This window comes from Grammomys surdaster, unplaced genomic scaffold, assembly GCF_004785775.1.
Source record: "Grammomys surdaster isolate TR1022 unplaced genomic scaffold, NIH_TR_1.0 169, whole genome shotgun sequence".
Classification (NCBI taxonomy): domain Eukaryota; kingdom Metazoa; phylum Chordata; class Mammalia; order Rodentia; family Muridae; genus Grammomys; species Grammomys surdaster.
The window spans coordinates 209,786-223,139 of record NW_021604617.1 but is presented as its reverse complement, the minus strand read 5'-3'; the positions used below and the strand labels follow the sequence as shown (position 1 = coordinate 223,139).

Sequence of the window (13,354 nt, the reverse complement as noted above, 5' to 3'; positions counted from 1 at the left end):
ATTAGGGGAATGACACCCTTCTCAGTAGTCACAAGCAATATAAAATATCTTGGTGTGACTCTAATCAAACAAATTAAGGATCTGTACAACAAGAAATTCAAGTCTCTGAGGAAGGAAATCAAAGAAGACTTCAAAAGATGAAATGATCTCCCATGCTCATACATTGGCAGGACTAATATAGTAAAAGTAGCCATATTGTCAAAATCAATCTACAGATTCAATGTAATACCCATCACAATTCCAACTTGATTCTTCATAGTGTTAGAAAGAGCAATTCTCAAATTTGTTTGTAATACCAAAAAAAAAAAAAAAGTAGCTAAAACTGTTATCAACTATAAAAGGACATCTGGGAGAATCCCCACCCCTGACCTCAACCTATAGTACAGAGCAATAGTGATAAAACTTACATGGTTTTGGTACTGTGATAGGCAGGTAGATACATGGAAAAGAATTGAAGACCCAAAAATGAACCCACACATCTATGGTCACTTGATCTGTGACAAAGTAACTAAAAATATCCATTGGAAAAAGAGACATATTTTTCAACAAATGATGCTGGTTCAACTGGCAGTCAACACATAGAAGAATGCAAATTGATCCATTCTTATCTCCCTGTACAAAGCTCAAGTCCAAGTGGATCAAGGACCTCTACATAAAAACAGAAACACTGAAACTAATAGAAGAGAAAGTGAGGAAGAGCCTCAAACAAATGGAAACAACAGCAATCTTTCAGAACATAACAACAAAGGCTTGTGCTCTAAGATCAACAATAGACGAATGGGACTCAGAAAATTGTAAAGCATATGTAATGCAAAGACATTACCAATATAACAAAATGGCATCTCAAGAGATTAGGAAAATATCTTTACAAATCCTAACTCCTATAGAGGGCAAATACCCAATATATTCAAAGATTGCAAAAAGCTAGGATCCAGAAAATCAAATAACACTATTAAAAAGAGGTAGAGAAATAAAGAATTCTCAACTGAGGAATATCAAATGACCAAGAAACACCTAAAAAATTTTTCAAAGTCATTAGTCATCAGGGAGATGTAAATCAAAACAACCCTGAGGATCCACCTCACACCAGTCAGAATGGCAAAGATCAAAAGCGCAAAAACTCAGGAGAAAGCAGATACTGGCAAGGATGTGGAGAAACAGGAACAATTGTCCATTGCTAGTGGGATTGCAAGCTGTTACTAACACTCTGGAAATCAGTCTGGCAGTTCCTCAAAAAAAATTAGTCATAATATTACCTGAGGACTCAGCTACACATCTCCTGGTAAATTACTCAAAAGATTCTCCAACAAATAACAAGGACATATGTTCCATTATGTTCATAGCAGCCTTATTTATAATAGACAGAAGCTAGAAAGAAAGCAGATGTAGTTAAATGGAGGAATGGATACAGAAACTATGGAAATTTTACACACTGGGGTACATCATGAAATATTTAGGCAAATTGATGGAACCAGAAAATATCATCCTTTCTAAGGTAACCCAAATACAAAAGAAAACACATGGTATGAAATAACTGATATGTGTATATTACCCCAAAATTTCCAGATAGCCAAGATACAACACACAGACTATATGAAGCCCAAGAAGAAGGAAGACCAAAATTTGGATGTTTCAGTCCTTCTCAGAAGGGGGAACAAAATACTCACAGATGAAAATCTGGAGACAAATTATGGAGCAGAGACTGGAGGAAAGGCTATCTATAAACTGCCCCATATACTGGGGATCCATCCCATACACAGACAACTAACATAGACACTATTGTGAATGCCAAGAAGTGCTTGCTGACAGGAGCCAGACATAGCTGACTCCTGACAGGTTCTGCTAGAGCCTGACAAATACAGAAGGGGATGCTCACAGCCAACCATTGAACTGAGCACTGAGACCACAATGGAGAAGTTAGAGAAAGGACAGAAGGAGCTAAAGGGGTTTGCAATGTTACAGGAAGAACAACAATATCAATTAACCAAACCTCCCACACCCACAGAGCTCCTAGGGAGTAAACCACTAACCAAAGGGTAAACATGAAGGGACTCATGGCTCCAGCCACGTATATATCAGGTGATGGACTTGTTGGGCATCAATGGCAGGAGATACCTTTGGTCCTGTGAAGGCTAGATTTCCGAGTGTAGCGGAATTCCAGGATGGAAGCTGGGAGTGGGTAGGTGGATGGGGGAACACTCTCATAGAAGCAGGGTGAAGAAGAATGGTATAGGAGGTTTGTAGGGTGGAAACCATGAAAGAGGATAACATTTCAAAAGTTTAAAGTAAATATCCACTGAAATATTCTTTTAAAAAATAAAAAGAAACACCATAACCAAAAATAAATTTTCAATGGGAATAAGTTTTTTGGCTCCAACATCTGTATCATTATTCATCATCATTGGAATCAGGACAGGAATTCAAATGGAAAGATTTTGCACTAGCCACTGATTCAGTCTGTGTTTTACTATCTTTCTCCTTAATGCTCCTCAATCTGTTTTCTTATAGAATCTAGGACAAAAGAGGCTCTGGAATAGAACTTTCCATAATAAACTGAGTCCCCCCATATTAATGGCTAATTAACAAAATATTTTATTATGTTCCCTACAACTAAGTCATGGATACATTTGCATAACTGACTTCTTTATGTCTTCCAAAGCATTACTTTATGTGAAGTAGACATAAACATACTAGGCAAAATATCTATTTAGCAAAACTCTGTATTATCTTCCATGAATAAGGCATATGAACTCACTAACTGAAAACATTGATGAGGAACATAGTACCAGGCATATTTTCTTTAGTGTGGTGCATGCTGCTGATTCAATTGAAAAGAGGTTGGTAATGATCAGAATATTTGTAATAAGATCCTACTACATTTTTGGGTCATTTGGCAATGGGAATAAGTGCACATATTAATGGCTATTAAGTGAAAGTCAAGTGAGTCCAGAGGCACTGTATAAATGAGCTGATCTACCATATTGTGGACATTGTAAAGCATTTACATGCAGAAAAGTCCTTCCTGTATGCAGCCTTGCTCTGTAGAGTTTATTTTGAATCCTCAGAGACTTTTGAATTTCATGTCATATGATGTTTCCGCCAATGGTATATGAACACTCTTCCCCAATTTGGTGGACCCTGGTAGCTTTTCTATTCCTGGGCTTATAATGACATAATGACTCCAACAACTTAAGAGGCTGATCTTCAGACATATTTTTCCACCATGAGTTTGTCACTTGGGCAGAAAGGCTCAGATGTAAAGCTTGAGGGTAGAAAATGTTGAAGATTTCTCCAGAGATGGGAGCAAGCTAAAATGGAATGAATATGTAGCTTAGAGTACTCCACTCTGCGATACTTATAAATCTTTAGAAAACCAAATGCATTCACGTACTGCAGCTTTCATCTGGGGTCATTGTTGATTCCATTTATGCTCAAAGAAACACTCACCATGCAAACTTTGATTTTTTTTTTCTTGATGCTGAAGCTTTCTATACTCCAGTGCAATTTAGTTATGCCAGGTGTTTGATATCCTTGACAGACAATGTATACCAGGATGAAGACATGCTGATCAATGTGTTCTTGCCCCTGTATACCTATCAAATGAAACACACTGAAGGGCCAGAGAACACAGACATTCATCAACAGTAAGTGGCTCCAGTCCTTTCATCCTAGTCCAAATTTCCAAGTTGCATCTTTAATCTAATTTATCATTCCTTCTTAAGCATTTCCTTTTAGAAAGTGCTGCTGCACTTCCAAACTTGTAATCATTATTTTAGATGTCTTCTATTTTTATGGGTAAAGACTAAGCACAAATATACTGTCTAGCACATCTGTCACTCTGAATGATGCCATGGAGTAAACAAATGATGTTACTTAGTAATATAACTTCAGCTATAAGTACAGGTCAGTAATGAAAGGTCAACACAAAGTTGCTTCTACAAAAGTGATCAATCAAATGCTTTTATGTATTTCCTAATATCTGTAATGACTGGGTGCTACTTTGAGTGTTACATTCCTTGAGAGATCACCTACTGTATTTCATTATTTGAGAGTATTTGGAGATCATGATTTTCTGCCAGGTCTGACTATGCCCCTCCCCCTTGGTGCTATTAGGCAGTCCAAAGACCAAAAGTGGACTGCTGTGATATTTCAATTCTCTCTAGTATGTGATTGATTCACATATAGTACATACTTTTGACTATAAAGATACCACCACTGGAGTAAGTGAAATAACTAATAAAAGATTGATACAGACTTGCAGACCTTATAAGTGGGTGTCTTCTTTTTCTATGAGCATGAACGATGCCACTGAGAGAAGTTATATCATCTCCTGTCAGAAGCTGACATGGTAGCTGTCAATCTCTGTCTGTTGTGCACAGTATAAAAGACAGATGTCAAGAAAAAAGGCAAAAAATATTGCTTAAGCGTTATCAAATTTCCTTCCAACACCTGTTTGCTGGTATTTTAATATTCTTTTAAACTTTCTTCTGTTTGTCTCCTTTTCAACTTCTGTAACTCTGCTACTCACATGTGCATGTTGGTGTAACTGTATTGCTGTGCTTATTTGACTCTCATTGCTCCTGCACCTCACCAGTGTTTAGAGAGATCCAGTTCTATCAAACTTTCATGTTGGTTTTGAAAGTTTTGACCCTCATTCCCTGGTTTTCTCAATACAACATTCAATTTTTGTGTGTGTTCAACTGAGTAGTAATGCTGCTTTGCAGTTTTGAGGCCATGCAGCAAATCTGCTTACTCAGAAGCTGATACATAATTAACCCATTTGTAAAATTATAGGCATCTTTTCTTATTTTCTTCATGAACTAATCATAATTTTGTACTTTCTGGTAGTACAAAGTATTTCATTGCATAGACAATAAGGTGGTGTGATATCAAATTGCATAAAATTTATCATCTTGAACAATAAGTCATTTGGCAAACTCTTCAATTTCAATGTATATCAGTTGTGCTTTCTGTAATGGAAAGGCATACCCTTAGTGACAGCATTGTTAAACATACATGATGTTCTGCCTTCACATTTTATCCATAATTGTCTTCCTTATTTGAAGTGAAGATTTGTCTTATTGCTGATTATGCCTACAATATTTTAATGCTTCAGTAGATTACATATGTACATATTATATTAAAATACATATATTTGCATGTATTGCTATTCATTCTATTCCATTATCGTTTATTTTTCAATGGCATGCTACATACTGGTTTTGAAGGTTTGTAAATTCATTATATGATCAGTGTTTGTTTTACATATTTTCTTGTGTGCTGTGTTTAAATAGAAAGACTACATGTAGTTAATGAGTTTTCTGGTTTAGTAAAGGCAGGTTTGTACATTATCCTCTAAGAAACATGGCTTCACTAGGCCTGAGGAGTTTAATCAGTTTCCATTCCAGTCACAAATTTCTACTTGTTGAGCACATATTAATCCAATTTGATCTCTACTTGTTCTCTATGCAGCTCATCCTAGTTACAATTTCACAAAGAGTATGATCTGTTATTATTGTTATTTACTCTTAAACATCTTTCAAAGGCTTATATTTATTTTACTTAAATTTTTAGTTTATACACTGATTTATATATCTGTCAGTCTTTCTGTGTTTCTGTGTGTTTGTTCTGTTTGTCTAGATGTCTATTCCTCTATATATGTTATGAGTACAGTTGCATTTATTCCTCTGAACTCCACGTTCTTTGAGACATGGTGTCTTATTCTCTACTCTATAGACCAGGCTAGATGACCAATAATGTTGATCTTTATTCACATTTGATGTACTGTAGAAATTCTGGGATGCACAAGCCAGGTACTGTATGTATGCTTGAAAATATGTGAGCTTATATGTGATTGTATGTGAATGTCTATGTTGATGGTATATGTTTGTGAGTATAGTTGGGTGTTGACATTGAGGTGACTATGTGTGTGTTTGTGAATTTCATGGGAGAATTTAGAATGTTGTTCTTCATATCTCATCTACTTTGATACAAACAATTTTGTTGTTCATCGCTGAGCTTACAAGGTTGGCAGAGCCCTGGTGAATTTTCCTATGTACTGTCCCATTTTTACATGACAGTGTCAGCATAGGAAATGTTTACTATTTTATCCTAGATACATATATTCAAGTACAAGTGCATGTTATTGCCCAGTATTTGCTCTCAAATTCAATTTGAGAGCTCATATGCACATTGTGACAACTTTACCTAATTCAGATTTAAATTTTCTCCAGTTTTTTTCTTTATCATAGTAGGTAGAATTCTAGGAACATAGTATCTTTGTCATTCACATTAATAAACTTCTGTCCTAAGGACTTTCCCCTCATGTAGAATAATTCCTTCCCTTGAAGATTTTTATCCTTTTTTTCCTTCTATAATCAAGAACAATTACATTTGAGTATTAATCTAATTTCGATTTCAATATATCTGCTTTCTTATTAGTGTACACATAGCTTTCTTAATAAAATCATTTTACGCAATTTATGAACATTTGTTTGTTTAGATGACAAGAAATTCTAGTTCTTAGAAAAGTAAACTGAAGAAGACCTCTGAACATAGAAAGATATTCCATGCTCAAGGACTAGTAGGATTGATATAGAAAAAGTGGACAACTTACTGAAAGCAATCTACAGATTCAATGCTGTTCCCAGAAAAATGCCCACACAGTTCTTCACAGATATAAAAAAAAATTCTCAACTTGACATGGAAAACCAAAAGAAAGAAATAAAGAAATAAAAAGAAAGAGAGAGAGAGAGAGAGAGAGAGAGAGAGAGAAAAAAAAAGAAAGAAGAAGGAAAGAAAGAAAGAAAGGAAGAGAGAGAGAGAGAGAGAGAGAGAGAGAGAGAGAGAGAGAGAGAGAGAGAGAGAATGAGAGAAAGAAAGAAAAAGAAAGAAACAGGATATCCAAAACAAACATTGAAAATAAAAAATTTTCTGGAGGTGACAAAACACATGACCTCAAGCTGTACTACAGAAAAAAATGTGATAGGAACTGCATGGTATTGGTACAGAGACAGATAGCTCTATCAACAGAATGGAATTAAATTCCAGAAATAAACCAACATACCTTTAGACACGTGATCATTGACAAAGAAGCTAAAACTATACAGAGGACAAAAGAAAGCATCATCAACTAATAATGCTATTCTGACTGTGGTCTGCATGCAAAAATGCAAATTGATCCATATTTATCACCCTGCATAAAACTCTAGTGCAAGTGGAACAAGGACTTCACTATAAAGCCAGATTCACTGAATCTAATAGAAGTGAAATTGGGAAATAGCCTTGAATGTATTGGCAAAAGAGAATTTTTTCTAAAATTAAAAGATGCTGAGAAGTTTAAAAAAAAAACAATAAAAATCCATGTGAGGATGTGTCAATCCCACTTAGAAGAGGAAAAATAGTCGTGGGTGATACAAAAAGGGGAGTCAGGGTGCAAGAGGTAAGGACAGAGGAAACCATGAAGCTGGATCAGGTAGGAGACAGGAGAGAAGCCCAGAGGGCCAGGAACATGAATGAAAATATGCATCTGCCAGCTGATTGGGACACATGGATAAGGGGAGGCTTCCAGGGCACATTATTGGTTACCTTAGCAGAAAATTCCAACAGTGAAGATATAAAATCAGAAAAGACTACATCCAATAGTTAGGGTATCAAATGGAGGGATGAGGACAACAGTCCACCCTTCATATTTTCTACCCCAACATTTTGATCCAAAAGAACTGCAGGGACAAAAATAGAGCAGTGACTGAATGAAGTACTGGCCAGTGTCAAGCCCAACCCAACTTGAGATTTACCCCATTAACAGGCACCAAACTCAGACATGATTACTGATGCTATGGTATGCTTGCAGTCAGGAGTCTAGCATGGGTACCTCTAAGAAGCTCTACTAACACATCACAGAATCAGATGCAGATACTCACAGCCAAACATTTGACAGAGATTGAGGACAACTATGGAAGAGTTAGGAAGCATTGAAGGAACTGAAAAGGATAAAAATACCATAGCAAGATAGATAATATCAAATAATCTGGGCCTCTTGGAGCTCCTAGAAACTAATCCACAAGCAGAAAGCATATGTGGCTGGACAGACCAACAACAACATCACCACCAAAAACACTACCACCACCATCCTGCACATATGTAGCAGCAGGCTGCCTTTCTAGCCTCAGTCAGAGACGAAGTGTCTACTCCAGTAGAAACTTGATGCTGCAAGAAGACTGGATACCTATGGACACATTCTCAAAGGTGAAGGTTGTGGGGGATAGGGCATGAATCCTGAGAGGGGAAATTGAAGACAGCAACATTTGGATTATAACTTAATTAATTAATTAATTAATAATAAAAAGAAAACCAGAATAATTAATTTGAACATATCTGAACCCATGATGGGTGATTCAATCAGAATATATGTGGATGATCAGAGAAGATCTCTTTCATGATATGAGTTCTCCATAATGCTAAGTAGTAGATGACATATTTCTGTTTACCCATACCTACTTTTTGAGTTTAAGTCTTTGTGAGTTCTATATGTTAACCATCTTTCTAATGCCCAGTTACACAGTGCTGGTTCCCCCATTTTGACCCTCAAAGATACTGACAAAAATAAATTACTGGTCAACTGTATGATATCCATGACGCCCAAGAAAGAGAAGGAAGAAGACCTTTAATATTTTTTTCATTCTTTTTCCACATCCTATTCATGAGGTGAAACTTGGTATACCTTCTAGACCTATGTGAACTTCCAGGCCTTCACAGGCCTAACAGACACTGTAACAACAACCCACAAAGAGGACAGAAACTTTATTCTTAGATAACTCTTAAAAAGTAACAAGAAAATTCAAAAAAATCATCAGACTCTACTACAAAACACTATACTCAACAAAACTGGAACATCTGGATGAAGTGAACAATATTCTAGACAGATATCAGGTAACGAAGTTAAATCAGGATCAGATAAACCATTTAAACAGTCTCATAACACCTAAAGAAATAGATGCAATCACTAAAAGTCTACCAACCAAAAACAGAACAATACAAAAAACCACCACAACAACAACAAAAAAACCACACTGGACAATTATATCAGACCTTCAAGGAAGACCTGATACAAATACTCTCCAAATTATTCCACATAGTAGAAACAGAAGGAATAGTGCCCAATTCCTTCTATGAAGCCATAATTATGCTTATTTCTTAACAACACCAAAACCTAATAAAGAAAGACAAATTCAGAACAATTCCCTTTACAAATATTGATGCAAAAATCCTCAATAAAATGCTTGGAAATTGAGTCCAAGAACACATCAAAATGATAATCCATCATGATTAAGTAGGCTTCAAACCAGGGATGCAGGGATAGTTCAATATATGAAAATCCACAAACATAATCCAGTATATAAACAAACTCAAAGAAAAAAGAACACATGACAATATCAACAGATGCTGAAAGAGAATTTGAAAATATTCAACATCCCTTCATAATGAATGTCCTGGAAAGATTAGGAATTCAAGGACTGTACCTAAACACAGTAAAAGCAATATGTAGGAAACCAATAGTCAACAGAAAACTAAATGGAGAAAAACTTGAAGCAACTCCACTAAAATCAGGGACTAGAAAATGCTGCCCACTCTCTTCCTATGTAGTACTCTAAGTCCTAGCCAGAGCAATTAGACAACAAAAGGAGGTCAAAGTGTTACAAATTTGGAAAGAAAGAAGTCAAAATATCACTATTTACAGATGATATGATACTATATATAAGTGATTCCAAAAATTCCACCAGAGAACTGCTAAAACTGATAAACAACTACAGCATACTGGCTGGATATAAAGTTAACTCAAACAAATCAGTAGCCTTCCTCTACTTGAAGGATAAACAGGCTGAGAAAGAAATTAGAAAAACAACACTCTTCACAAATGTCACAAATAATATAAAGTACCATGATGTGACTCTAACCAAAAAGTAAAAGATTTGTATGACAAGAACTTAAAGTCTCTGAAGAAAGAAATTCAAGAAGACCTCAGAAGATGGAAAGATCTCCCATGCTCATGGATTGACAGGATTAATATTATAAAAATGGCCATCATGCCAAAAGCAATCTACAGATTTAATGCAATCCCCAATAAAATTCCAACTCAAATCTTCATAGAGCTAGAAAGAGTAAATTGAAAATTCATTTGGAATAATAAAAAGCCCAGGATAGTGAAAACTATTCTCAACAATAAAAGAACCATTCCTTCTTTTAATCTATATTAGAGAGCCATAGTGACAAAACCTATGAGGTATTGCTACAGAGACAAGCAGGTAAATCAAAGGAATAAAATTGAAGACCCCAAAATAAACTCAAACACCTATGATCACTTGATTTTGACAAAAAAAAAATAAAATAAAACAATCCACTGAGGAAAAGTCAACTCTATTAAAAAATGGTTCTGGTTCTACTGTGATCAAAATGTAGATGTATGAAAATTGACTCATTCTTATCTCCTTGTACAAAGCTCAAGTCCAATTGGATCAAGGACCTCCACATGAAACCAGATACACTGAAACTAATAGCAGAGAAAGTGTGAAGAGCTTCGAATATCTGAGCAAAGGGGAAATTTTCCTGAACAGAACACCAATGACTTTTACTCTAAGATCAATAAATGGGACATCATAAAATTGTGAAGCTTCTGTAAGGCAAAGGATACTGTCGGTAGGACAAAATTGCAACCAACACGTTAGGAAAACATCATTATGAATCCTACATCTGATAGAGGGCTATTCTACATTATACAAAAAAACAAGAATATGATATTATAATAGAATATTATATTAATATTAAAATTATATTATAATTGTATTATATTATATATAAATTACATAAATAAATTATATATATAATAGATTATAAGTTATCTATAAATTATATTATAATTTTAATATTAATATTTTGTATATTATACAATATATAAAACACAAGAAGTTAGACTCCAGAGAATCAGATAACCCTATTTAAAATGGGGTACAGTGCTAAACAAAGTATTCTCAACCTAGGAATATCTAATGGACAAGAAGCACCTAAGGAAATGTTCAACATCTTTAGTCAACAGAGAAAAGGAAATCAAAACAACCCTGATTCTACCTCATACCAGTCAGAATGGCAAAGATTAAAAAGTCAAGTGACAGAAGATGCTGGGGACGATGTGGAGAGACGGAAACACTCTTTCATTGTTGGTGGTATTGCAAGCTGGTATAACCACTCAGTCTAGCACTTCATCAGAAACCTGAGGATCCAGCTCTACCACTTCTTGGCATATAACCAAAAAATGCTCAAACATATAACAAGGACATATGCTCCACTATGTCTATAGCAGCTTTTTTCATAATACTCAGAAGCTCAAAAAAATTGAGATGTCCTTCAACAGAGGAATGGATACAGTAAATGTGGTACAATTAAACAATGAAATACTATTCATCTGTTATAAACAATGACTTCATGAAATTCTTAGGCAAATGGATGGAACTAGAACGTATCATTCTGAGTGAGATAACCCAGTCAAAAAAAGAACTACATGGTATGAACTCTCTAGTAAGTGTATTTCAGCCCAAAAGCTCAAAAAAAAAAAAAACCACAAGATACAATTCACAGTCCACATGAAGCTAAAGAAGAAGGAAGAGCAAAGTGTAGATGCTTTAGTCATTCTTAGAAGGAAGAACAAAATACTCATGGGAGGAAATTAGATGACAATATTTGGAGCAGAGACTGAAGGAAAGGCTGTTCAGGGACTGCACCACCTAGTGATCCATCTTGTATACAGACACCAACCGAAACACTATTGTGGATGTCAAAAAGTTCTTGCTGACAAAATTTTGACATAGCTGTCTCCAGAGAGACTCTGCTGAAGCCTGACAAATACAGAGGTGTATGTTCACAATCAACCACTGGAATGAGCATGTGGTCTACAGTGGAGGAGCTAGAGAAAGGACTGAAGGAGAAGGGGTTTACATTCCCATAGAAAGAACTACAATATCAACCAACTGGACTCCCCAGAATTACCAGGGTCTAAACCACCAACAAAAAAGTACACATGGAAGGATACATGCCACATATGTAGCAGAGGTTGGCCTTCCTAGGCATTAATGAAAGGGGGGCCCTTGGTCCTGTGAAGGGTCAATGCCCCATTGTATGGGACGGCCAGGTTGGAGAGTTGAGAATGGGTGGGAGGATGGGAGAAAACCCTCATAGAAGTAAGGGGTGGGGGAATGGCATAGGGGGTTTCTAGAGAAGAATTTGGGAAAGGGGATAACATTTGAAATGCAAATAAAGAAAATATTCAATAAAATTAATTAATTAATGAAAAGATATTTAAATAAAGCTTACTAACCAAGAATCTAAAAAAAAAAAAAAAAAAAAAAAAAAACTTTGTCCTGAGGTAGAGGAGTTAGCTCTGTGGGGAACAGCATTCTGGAACAAACATGAGGAAGAACTTGGCTAGAACTTATAGCAGTCACATTAAAACAGGCAATGGCTACATGGGCTTGTAGTCCCAATATTTGTTGGCAAAGACAAGTGAACAAGTAATTCCTGGATAGTCATCTGAACTTCAAGTTCATGGGGGAACTCTTGCCTCCAAGGAACTGATTAAATAATATACCTTGTAGAGTCTTCTGGCCTATAACTTTTCATACATCTTGTTATACACACAAACACAGGCACATTTATACAAACAAAATGCATACATGCATACAATATATATACAATATACACCACATACGTATTTACACTCTACTTATATATACACACATGAAACACACACAAATACATAGATATGCAAATGTATAGCTATGTATATATGAAAGCTTTGGTTCAATCTGAATCTGCAGAACATATAAACATATGTTGATATAACAAACATGTCTATATATATGAAATAATGATAATAATTATAATGTAATTAAGTATATAATACAAAATCTCATATATAAGTTGATAAAAGTTAAATAAAATATTATGATTATGGCCAGAAATTTTATGAAGAAATACAGCATCCTATATAATATCTGCATGGAGAAAATGTCTAGCGTCAGCAAAGAGCTAAATCTGATAATATTGGCAAGGGAATACAGAAAATCTGAGAACCAGGTGCCTCGTGACTAATAGCCACAACATAGGAAGTATGGTGAGATGAGGAACTGCAAGTTTTACTCCATTATCTGACTTCAGCATTAGACAGACCATGCAAAGTGCAAGTTGGACAAATACATACAGCTCAGTTATCCTCTGTCCTTACATCATGGCCCCTTAGAAATTCTTGATTCCGTCTACCAATCCACAGGATACTAATCATTCTTCCAAGAACCATACAAAATAT

The 13,354-nt window shown here is 35.5% G+C and overlaps 1 pseudogene; it reads left to right on the top strand.

Annotated features, from left to right (window-relative positions):
* The first annotated feature begins 3,448 nt into the window (after positions 1-3,448).
* LOC114620647 overlaps positions 3,449-13,354 on the top strand; it is a 39,405-nt pseudogene continuing 29,499 nt past the window's right edge.